The sequence below is a fragment of the Canis lupus genome, chromosome 8, assembly GCF_003254725.2.
Source record: "Canis lupus dingo isolate Sandy chromosome 8, ASM325472v2, whole genome shotgun sequence".
In the NCBI taxonomy this organism is placed as follows: Eukaryota; Metazoa; Chordata; class Mammalia; order Carnivora; family Canidae; genus Canis; species Canis lupus.
The window spans coordinates 3,164,811-3,175,698 of NC_064250.1; the positions used below are offsets into that span (position 1 = coordinate 3,164,811).

General features: G+C 47.6%; 1 protein-coding gene and 1 non-coding gene across 2 annotated transcripts in view; both read right to left on the minus strand.

Moving 5' to 3' along the window:
• Positions 1–10,888, minus strand: part of SLC7A7 (solute carrier family 7 member 7) — a 76,424-nt gene that overhangs the window by 63,007 nt on the left and 2,529 nt on the right. The gene's annotated exons all lie outside the window — the stretch shown is intronic.
• On the minus strand, positions 6,210–6,313 carry LOC112658099 (U6 spliceosomal RNA). The gene has a single exon (XR_003135504.1). It is a non-coding gene; the product is annotated as a U6 spliceosomal RNA (small nuclear RNA).

A 10,888-nucleotide genomic window follows, 5' to 3' on the forward strand; every position in this document is an offset into this window, starting at 1 on the left:
TGGCTCCCGAGAGACCTGAAAATGCTGCTTTTACTGGCCCTAGCCCGCTTTGTCCATTGGGCCTGACCCAGTTTCTAAGGTTCCAAGTTCCTGTATTCGAAAGCAGCACATGTGAGCTAGAGCAGCCAGGAGGGAGCCAAGGGGAATCTGCAAGGAGGTTTGGGCAGAACCCAGGAGAGCGGCCTCTAAGGAGACTGGAGCAGGGGCAAGCGCTGAGGGAAGGCAATGCTCTGCCCACCACTGCACCCCACACATTTGAGGGGGGAACCACAGACTCCCTCAGCGCTCCTGCCCCCAGCAGGGCCCACACCTCCAAGGCTGCCAGCCAGGTGCTGGGTCAGTGACACAAGAAGGAAAGATCTCAGAGGGGCTGGGCCCTCTAGAGGAAAGAGGACTAATCAGAGTGACCCCTCACATACTACCTGGCGGGCTCTGGCAGTCCTTCACTGTCCCTCCCCTGGGGCCCCTTCTCCCTCTGAGAAACCTCCCAGTCCTCCCTTCCCCTTTGTACTCCTACTTCCCTTTCCAGCTAAAAGAATGTGGTAAAAACAAAACAAACAAAAAACATTTGCTGAGGTCCTCATAACACCCAACCACCTAGGCACTACCATTGCCCCCATTTTACAGGTTTGGAAACGGAGGCCTAGATAAGACTTCCTGAAGGTCATACTTTGTCCAAAATTAAAACCCAGGTCTATCTGATTTTTTGTGTTTGTTTGTTTTTCTGTGTAGGTAGATTCTGACCATGTCTCTGGGTGTCTCTTCCAGCGTGGACCCTATGTGGCTGGGTGTCTGTGTGGTAGTGCATGTTCTCACAGGTTCTGACAGCACAGGTGTGCTTGCCTACTGTTCCATGTGGCAGCATTGGCGTGTGGAGTAGGAATGCAGCAAGAGAAGGGCTCTTCCTCAGGAACCCACTTTGCCTGCAGTTATGTCCCCTTTGGGGGACAAGAACAGGCACTCTTTGGGCAGGAAGGATGAAACAGGAAGGACTCAGAAGCCAGAGGGCCTGAGTAGCAGCAGCTATGGGAGGGATGGGTATGGTGAGTGGCTGTGGCAAGGGCCTAGGAGGACAGTTCCCACTCCCCGAGGCCCCAAGGAAACCCCAGTCAAGGCTACTCCATTGTCCTGCAGTCCTGTACCTCCTTCTTACCCCTCTACCCCAAATCTGAATTCACTTCCTTTAGACCAGTGCCTGCACACCTAAACTGGGGTCTTGGCCTTCCTCCCTCAGACAGTCTTGGGAGAGTGGGGAGACCCAGTGGCAGCCCTCAAGGGGGCTGAGTGATTGGGGCCTGGAAAGGAGGCAGGCCTGACTGGCCAGAAGCCACCTTCCAAATGAGCTCACACACATACTTTCCACCCTGGCCCAGGGCCGAAGGCTGTGCGCCTTCCAGGCCAGCCTTCCCCAGCCAGATCCAGCCCCCTCTGTTCTCCTCTGTCCCTCATCAGTCCCAGACTCTGGGCTTTACAACAGGATGGGGCACCCCGGGGCAGGGCTGTCACCACACCCCAAGGGAGAAGCTTCTACTGCCTCCATACTGAGGCAGTGCTCCCCCTCCCTCAGGGTACCTTATATCTCCAATAGGCCCTTTGTGGCTTAGAGGAGAGAAAGGTGAGCTTCCTGCCCTCAAAGACCCATACCTGGGTGGGGAGGGGCAGCAGAGGGCACAGAAGAGGTGTCCACACTGGAGTGAATTGGCGGAAGGACTTCCTCTGAGCGCCTGAAGTAGCTCATTGACTCAGGGACCAGATCAGGTCTGGGAGCTGCCTCACCATGGGTCACATCCTGCTCACACACTTCACTTCCCAATAGGGGCACTTCCCTGATTTGGGGCAGGATGGGGTCTGGGTGGGGCAAGGCCAGGATGACCACAAGGGAGGGGAAAAGCCTGGTGCCTCTGAAGGCCTAGCGGATTCACACACACGCGACAAGCTCCAGCTCATTTTGATCCCGCCTGTGGTCAAAGACGTCACCCTTTGCTCAGCTTCCAGAGACATGTAGCACCAGGCCAGAGAGCAAAATCAATTCCCAAAAATGCTCTCCTTGGCCACTCAGTGTCTGGCTCTGTGCTAGGAGCACGGCTGCCCTGACCATATATCCTGGATCCAATAATATCTTCCTGAGGTTCTGTGCATTAGTTAGCCTCTTCAACTTGGCAGACAATTCATCCCACTCTAGATTCCAAAAATATGGCCCTTGCAAGTAGATCACACTGCCTGCCTCTGCCCTCCGTGGCACTGATGGGATAGTTCTGTCAAGGAATGACTATGATTCATAATAACACTGACCCCACCACAGCCATGGGACAAACATGTTCTGTTCTCGTTCGTTTCCTTACAAAGGAGTAGGATGGTGCCAGGCACACAGGAGCGCCTTAATAAAAGTTTGTTGACTTCAATTGCCAGTGAAAGTTGTGAGATACACAAGTAAATGGCTGTAGCCGTGCATATGTGATTACTGTACACATATGTATACAAGTATTATGTATATGTAAATTAAAAAAGCATCGAGCTGTGGGTTTTAGTACATTTTATGAACTTGACTGTATTTTCACCTCAATCTTTATTTATTTACCTTTTTTTTTTTTTTTTTAAAGATTTTTTTGGTTTATTTACTCATGAGAGACAGACAGAGAGAGGCAGAGACACAGGCAGAGGGAGAAGCAGGCTCCATGCAGGGAGCCCGACGTGGGACTCCATCCCAGGTCTCCAGGATCACACCCTGGGCTGAAGGCGGCGCTAAACAGCTGAGCCACCCGGGCTGCCCTCACCTCAATCTTTAAAAAGTTAAAGGGACACCTGGGTGGCTCAGCAGTTGAGCGTCTGTCTTCGGCTCAGGGCATGATCAGCAGTCTGGGATCAAGTCCCACATCAGGCTCCCTGTGGGGAGCCTGCTTCTCCATCTATGTCTCTGCCTGTGTGTCTCTCATGAATAAATAGATAAAATCTTAAAAATAAAAGGGCACCTGGGTGGCTCAGTTGGTTGAGGCTTTGGCTCAGGTCATGATCCCAGGGTCTTGGGGTCAGGCTCCCTACTCAGGGGGAGGCTGCTTCTCTCTCTCCCTCTGCCCCTTCCCCTCACTCATGCTGTCTCTTTCTCTCTCTTAAATAAACAATTAAAATCTTTAAAAATAATAATTTTAAAAATAAAAAGCTAAAAAAAGAAAAAAATATATATCAAAGTAACAAGTTCCTCACTCCTAAGCAACTACTTTGTCCCTATGGCCCCCTCATGTGTCCCCCACAGCCTGCCCTCGATCTGGGAGTAATTGGTATCAGGTTGTGTTAATCCAGTGCTTCTGGAAATACCAATCCTACAGACTGTACCCTCAGTCCAGCCTGTCCCTGAACCCTGACCTGGAGGGCCCACACAAAGCTCTCTCCCCTAGACACCTCTCTAAGCAACACGCCCAGTTGTCCCCACAGTCTCTCCTCTACTTTACTGGCCTGTGCCCCAGAGCCCCCCACCCCTTGCCTGCAGAAAGCTGCACATGAATTCTGTGTGGCGGAACCTGGACAAGGGGCCCAGAAGAACACCCACCTCACTCTCGGCTGGCCGCACCCCCTCTGCTGCAGAGCCCAGCCGGGCAGGGTTCACGGGCCGATAGCGCCCCCTTGTGCTCGGTGTTGGCACTGCAAACCAAGCCTGAGAGAGGCAAGGGCCAGGGCAGCCCCCCAACAAGGGCCACGGTAGCCAGCCTGTTCCTTCCCCCTTTCCTTTTTTTTTTTTTTTAAAGATTTTATTTATTTATTCTTGAGAGACAGAGAGAGAGAGAGAGAGAGAGAGGCAGAGACACAGGCAAAGGGAGAAGAAGCCCGACGTGGGACTCCATTCTCGGTCTCCAGGATCAGGCCCTGGGGCCAAAGGCAGCCACTCAACCCCTTAGCCACCCAGGGGTCCCTCCCCCTTCCTTCCTTCCTTCCTTTCCTTCCTTCCTTCCTTCCTTCCTTCCTTCCTTCCTTCCTTCCTTCCTTCCTTTTCTTCTTCTTCTTCTTCTTCTTCTTCTTCTTCTTCTTCTTTCTTTCTTTCTTTCTTTCTTTCTTTCTTTCTTTCTTTCTTTTTTTCTTTTTCTTTCTTTCTTTCTTTCTTCTCTCTCTCTCTCTCTTTCTTTCTTATTTTAAAGATGTTATTTATTTATTCATGAGAGACACAGAGAGAGAGTCAGAGACACAGGCGATGGATAAGCAGGCTCCATGCGGGGAGCCGGATGTGGGACTGGATCCTGGGATTCCAGGATCACACCCTGAGCTGAAGGCAGATGCTCAACCGCTGAGCCACCCAGGCGTCCCCCCTTCCCACTTTCCATGTTTCCTCCCAGGACACCTGTACTTAAAGGGGTGGGACTCTGGGTGCAACAGGATGACAAAGCTGTCTTCCAGCTGCAGAGAAGAGTTTCCCTCAGCTGTGGCTGTGCGGGGGTTGGTGTGCAGCCCTCAAAAAACTCCAGGAAGGAAGAGGGAGTGAGTTAGAGGGGGTGCCAGAGGAAGAAGGGGGCACTTGGTGCCCTCTCAGAGCTCCTCGGAGTCACCAGCTGCCCCCCTGTGAACGCCTCGGACACCGATCGCTCCAAGATGCCCTTCCCCTGGGCTCAGACCTCCCGGAGCTTTCACAGAACTTCTGGCCAGGGCCCACGGCCTCCTTTATCCCAGAGTGGGCAATCCTGTGTCACTTCGCTGAGGCCTATGGAGATCATGCCCCCTCGCTGGGGCACCTCTAACCTGCACCCAACCTCCTAACCTCATCCCCACCCTAACCTCATCTTCACCCCAGGAGGATCCTATAGTCTGTCTCACATTTACAGGGCTCTTGTACTTAAAAAAAAAATGCCTGTAGGTATTTTGTGACTATCACTATATTATTGCTTTGTTTATGCAAAGAGTTTTCGTTTTATTTATTTATTTATTTATTTATTTATTTATTTATTTTTAAATATTTTTATTTATTTATTCACGAGAATTCACAGAGAAGAGAGAGAGAGAGAGACAGAGACACAGGCAGAGGGAGAAGCAGGCTCCTTGCAGGGAGCCCGACGTGGGACTCAATCCGGGGTCTCCAGGATCACTCACGCCCTGGACGGAAGGCGACGCTTAAACTGCTGAGCCACCCGGGCTGCCCATCGTTTGATTTTTTTAAAGATTTTATTTATTTATTCATGAGAGACAGAGAGAGAGAGAGAGAGAGGCAGAGATATAAGCAGAGGAAGAAGCAGGCTCCCTCTGGGGAGCCTGCTGTGGGACTCATCCCAGGACCTGGGGATCATGACCTGAGGCAAAGGCAGACTCTACCACTGAACCACCCAGATGCCCCAAGTTTTCAATTGTTAAATAGAAACATATAAAATAGGCAAAGTATTAGGGTGCCTGGTCGGTGGCTCTTGATCTCAGGGTTGTGAGTTTAGGCCCCATGTTGGGTGTAGAGATTACTTTAAAAATGAAATCTTTGTAAATAAATAAATAGAATATACTAAATATTTTCCAAACCATCTATCTTAGTATTTAATTTTGCAATACACCAGACACCCCCAAAATGGGCATGATTGAGGTTGCTCCAAACCACTGAGGTGTGTCTCCAATCCAGCATCTCATTCTTTCCAAAGCACAAGGAAACTTGCTCCTGTAACCATATGGCAGGGTCTTTAATTCCCACTCCCTTCAAACACAGAAGTTTCCACATCTTGAAAAGCTCTTTCCTGGATACTGCTGCAGCCTTGAATGATTTCCCTCATATCCTCCTTTTCTGTCGAGCCAAGGTTTTTCAACAGCTGTCTGCGTTCCTTCACTAGTCATTTTTAAAAAGTTTTTAAAAGTTATTTATTCATTTAAGTAATCTCTACACCCAATATGGGGTTCGAACTCACAACCCCAAGATCAAAAGTAGCGTGCTCTTCCAATGTAGCCAGCCAGGTGCCCCAACTAGTCATTTCGTTTTAAACCAACCTCCACATCTGCGAAGGCAACCCAAGCAATTACCAAAACTTCCTTAAAAAAACAAAATGAACAGGATCCCTGGGTGGCTTAGCGGTTTAGCACCTGCCTTTGGCCCAGGGTGTGATCCTGGAGTCCTGAGGTCGAATCCCACATCAGGTTCCCTCCCTGTATGGAGCTTGCATCTCCCTCTGCCTGTGTCTCTGCCTCTCTCATGAATAAAAAAAAAAAAAAAAAAAAAAAAAGTTTAACAAAGTGTTAATTAGTTTTAAGTGTACAATAAAAATATGGAATGTTTCATGAATTCGTGTCATCTTTGCCCAGGGCCCTGCTAATCTTCCCTGTATTGTTCCAATTTTAGTATATGTGCTACCAAATTGAGCACTGAAACTTCTCCTTAAAGGGCCCTCATGACCTCTTTCTTCCCACCCCAGGGCTTTTCTCTGCTTTCATTATCTCGGCTTCATGTTAGCATCAAACACAACTCACTTCTAGAAGCTTCTTTGCCCTTGTTTTCTGGAAAGTTATGCCATCATGAAGTTCAGGAGTCATAGAATTGCCAACGAACCCTGAAGATCCAGGACATCTGTCCCTCTGCATCAGCCTTACCTCTGTAGGGGCAGAGGGAGAAGCAGACGCGCGCTGTGTGGTGAGCCAGACATGGGGCTTCACTAGGGGGCCAGGCTCCATCCTGTGTCCCTGGGATCATAACCTAAGCTGAAGGCAGACACTCAACCAACTGAGCCACCCAGGCGCCCCCAGATTCTTTCCTTCAGACTGTACAGAACAAATTCTTCTTTGATGCTATAGCTCTTCAAATATTTGGATCTAGTTTTCATACATTCAATCCCTCACTCAAGGTAAGCTTTTTTTTAGGTGAAAAGCCTTTCTACGTCCATAAACAGCTTATCACATGACATGGCTTAGAGACCCCTCAGCATTCATTATATCAACATTTTTTTTTAAGATTTTATTTTAAGGTAATCTCTACACCCAATGTGGGGCTAAAACTCACAACCCACAGATCAAGAGTCTTGTGCTCCACCGACTAAGCCAACCAGGCACCCCCATTGTATCAATCTTTTAAAACAGCTTCTAGGGGCACCTAGGTGGCTCAGTGGTTGAGCATCTACCTTTGGCTCAGGGGATGATCTCAGGGTCCTGGGATCAAGTCCTACATCAGGCTCCCCGCAGGGAGCCTGCTTCTTCCTCCACCTGTGTCTCTGCCTCTCTCTCATTCTCTCTGTGTCTCTCATGAATAAATAAATACAATTTAATAAAGCATAGCTTCCAGCACAGAGAGAGGGGCAGTATGGTATAATGGTTAGGAACAAGGGCCTCAGGGGTTGAGCATCTGCCTTCGGCTCAGGGCATGATCTCTCTGTCTATGTCTCTGCCTCTCTGTGTTTCAGGAATAAATAAATAAAATCTTAAAAAAAAAAAAAAAAAAAAGGAACAAGGGCCCTGGAGTTACACAATCCAAGTTTGAATCCAGCAGGTCATGTAACTTTCCTGGGCTTGCATTTCCTCACCTTTAAAATGGGGCTAACAATTGAAAGAGTAGTTGAGTGAGCTAAAAGATGTAATCTACATGATATACCTATGACTGGCATTCATTCAGCAAACATTTATTGAGTACCTACTTTGTGTCAGACACTGTTTTTGGCACTAGGGATACACTAGTAAACAAACAGATCCCTGCGCGGTGGAACTTACATTTTTGCAGGAGGAGCAGGCAATGTAAACATGATAAATGAGGAAAATATATAGAGAATATTAGACGGTGATAAGAATTTTCCAATTTAGTTCTGTATCCTTTTTGATTCACAATTCCACCTCTAAATTGTTTCTCTTTTCTAGCATTTTACTTTAAGTATTCAAGGGAAACGAGGCTACTTCCTCAACACTTTGCTTAGAAATTTCTTCAACCAATTGGGGCGCCTGGCTGTCTCAGTAGGTAACAGCATGTGACTCTTGATCTTGGGTCGTGAGTTTAAGCCCCGAAATGTGTACAGAGGTTGCTTTAAAAATTTCCAATTAGGGCAGCCCCGGTGGCGCAGTGGTTTAGCTCCGCCTGCAGCCCAGGGTGTGGTCCTGGCAACCCGGGGTCGAGTCCCATGTCGGGCTTCCTGCATGGAGCCTGCTTCTCCCTCTGCCTGTGCCTCTGCCTCTCTCTCTCTGTGTGTCTCTCATGAGTAAATAAATAAATAAATCTTTAAAAAAAAATTCCAATTCACGTGTCCCTCCTCTCCATCTGGGACCCAATCAGAGTGACTTTTACCATCTATATTTCTTTTTTTTTTTTCTTTTTTTTTTTTTTTTTAATTTTTATTTATTTATGATAGTCACACAGAGAGAGAGAGAGAGGCAGAGACATAGGCAGAGGGAGAAGCAGGCTCCATGCACCGGGAGCCTGACGTGGGATTCAATCCCGGGTCTCCAGGATCGCGCCCTGGGCCAAAGGCAGGCACTAAACCGCTGCGCCACCCAGGGATCCCTTACCATCTATATTTCTATCCACATTCTGTGCACTACCACTTAGGTCATCCAAGGAGACGGAGGTCTATACAGCTCTCTCCTTCTGAGCGGCCCCAAGAAGCACCCTTAATAGTCTGTTCAGGGCAATGTTGGCTTCCTCTAGCATGCCCCTCTGGCCTCTGCCCATTTCCCAGTTCTAAAGCCACTTCCACATTCTTAGGCATTTGTTATTACAGCACTCCAACTTCTCAGTAGCAAGTCTCTGTCTTACTCCATTTGGGCTGTAGAGCAAAAATTCCACCAACTGGGTAGATTTATTGCTCACAGTTCTAGAGACAGAGAAGCCCAAGATCAAGGCACCAGTGGTCACCTAAAGGTGAGGGCCCTCTTCCTGGTTCACTGCCAAACCTTCTCACTGCGCCCACTCATAGTGGTTAGGGAGGGACCTCTCTAGGGTCTTTTTTATAAAAGGCACTAGTCCCATTGAGGGCTCCATCTCATGGACTTAACATCTCCCAAAGGCCTACCTTCTAATACTATCATCTTTGGAGGTTAGGAAATCAAAATTCGAATTTGGGGGTTGGGGGAACACATTCAGACAATAGCACCTCGCTCCTGCACGTACTAGTAGTTTCATCTTGAGCAACTTATCTCACCTACCTATGACTCAGTTTCCTCAATTATAAAAGGAGGGCAAAAATACACCTACTTCCTAGAGGTGTGGTGAGGATTAAATGAGATAATACACAGCGCTGCCACAGGCAGGTAGTCTACCAAAGTTAGGTATTATCATTTTGAAAACCAAATATCTGCCCATTTCCCACTACTTCCACTATTTTTCATAATTCCTCAAGATTTTCCAAGAACATCTCCACAGGCCCACTCCTAAATGTACTTGATGTTCCAGGATGCGATTTACATGGGCCTAGACACTTAAACTCACTAGACTAATTAAAATGTAAACTCATTAAAAAAAAAAACTCATTTTAAAGCACCTAGGTCCTCTTTAATTTCTTCCTATTGTCTTGGGGCTTGAATTCACTCTTTTTTATTTTTTAAAAGATTTTATTTATTTATTTATGAGAGACACACACAGAAAGAAAGAGGCAGAGACACAGGCAGAGGGAGAAGCAGGCTCCATGCAGGGAGCCCAAAGCAGGAATTGATCCTGGGACTCCGGGATCACACCCTGGGCCAAAGGCAGATGCTCAACCACTGAGCTACCCAGGTGCCCCTTGGATTCACTCTTAAATATGAAACCCCAGGGGGATCCCTGGGTGGCTCAGTGGTTTAGCGCCTGCCTTTGGCCCAGGGTGTGATCCTGGAGTCCTGGGATCAGTCCCGCATCAGGCTCCCTGCATGGAGCCTGCTTCTCCCTCTGCCTGTGTTTCTGCCCCTTCTCTCTCTCTGTGTCTCTCATGAATAAACAAGTAAAATCTTAAAAAAAAAAAAAAAAAAGAAACCCCACTGTCTAGTTTAGTGCCTTGCACTTGGAAGGCACTCTAAATACTTTGAGAATGAAAGTTCGTTCTAAAAAAAAAAGGTTCATTCTACCCTGGTGCCATTTCTTCCTAATGATAATGATTGCTCTCACAGCCTAGATCTTGACTTTATTTTTTGGCAAATTTTCATTTACTGGGTGTCCCAGACCATGGGCTCCCTTCCTCCTTCTCCCTTCCTCCTTTCCCTGCCTCCCACAACTTTTCCCACTTCACTACCACCTTTTCTGCTTTCTATCTAAACTCCTCACTCCCCCACATGCCCACTCACTCCCATGGGTACTCCTCATGGCTATCTGGATTCTTTCTTTGTATATCTCACCTCTCTTCTGTAGTAAGTTCCATGAAGTCCATGAAGTTCAAGTGGAATCTTTATTTTTAACTTTTTTTTTTTTTTTTTTTTTTTTTAGATTTTATTTAGGGACACCCGGATGGCTCAGCAATTAAGCGCCTTCAGACCAGGGCATGATCCTGGAGACCCGGGATCAAGTCCCACATCAGGCTTATACTACATGGAGTCTGCTTCTCCCTCTGCCTCTGCCTATGTCTCTGCCTCTCTGTGTGTCTCTCATGAATAAGATTTTATTTATTTATTCACGAGAGAGATAGAGAGAGAGAGAGAGAGAGAGAGAGAGAGGCAGAGACACAGGCAGAGGGAGGAGCAGGCTCCATGCAGGGAGCTTGACCTGGTACTCCATCCAGGGTCTCCAGGTTCACTCCCCCTACTGAAGGTGGTGCTAATCGGCTGAGCCACCCAGGCTGCCCTCAAGTGGAGTCTTTTTTTTTTTTTAAGATTTTATTTATTTATTTATTTATTTATTTATTTATTTATTTATTTATTATTTATTCATTCATTCATTCATTCATTCATGACAGACACACAGAGAAAGAGAGAGAGAGAGGCAGAGACACAGGCAGAGGGAGAAGCAGGCTCCATACAGGGAGCCTGACGTGGGACTCCATCCCGGGTCTCCAGGATCTGG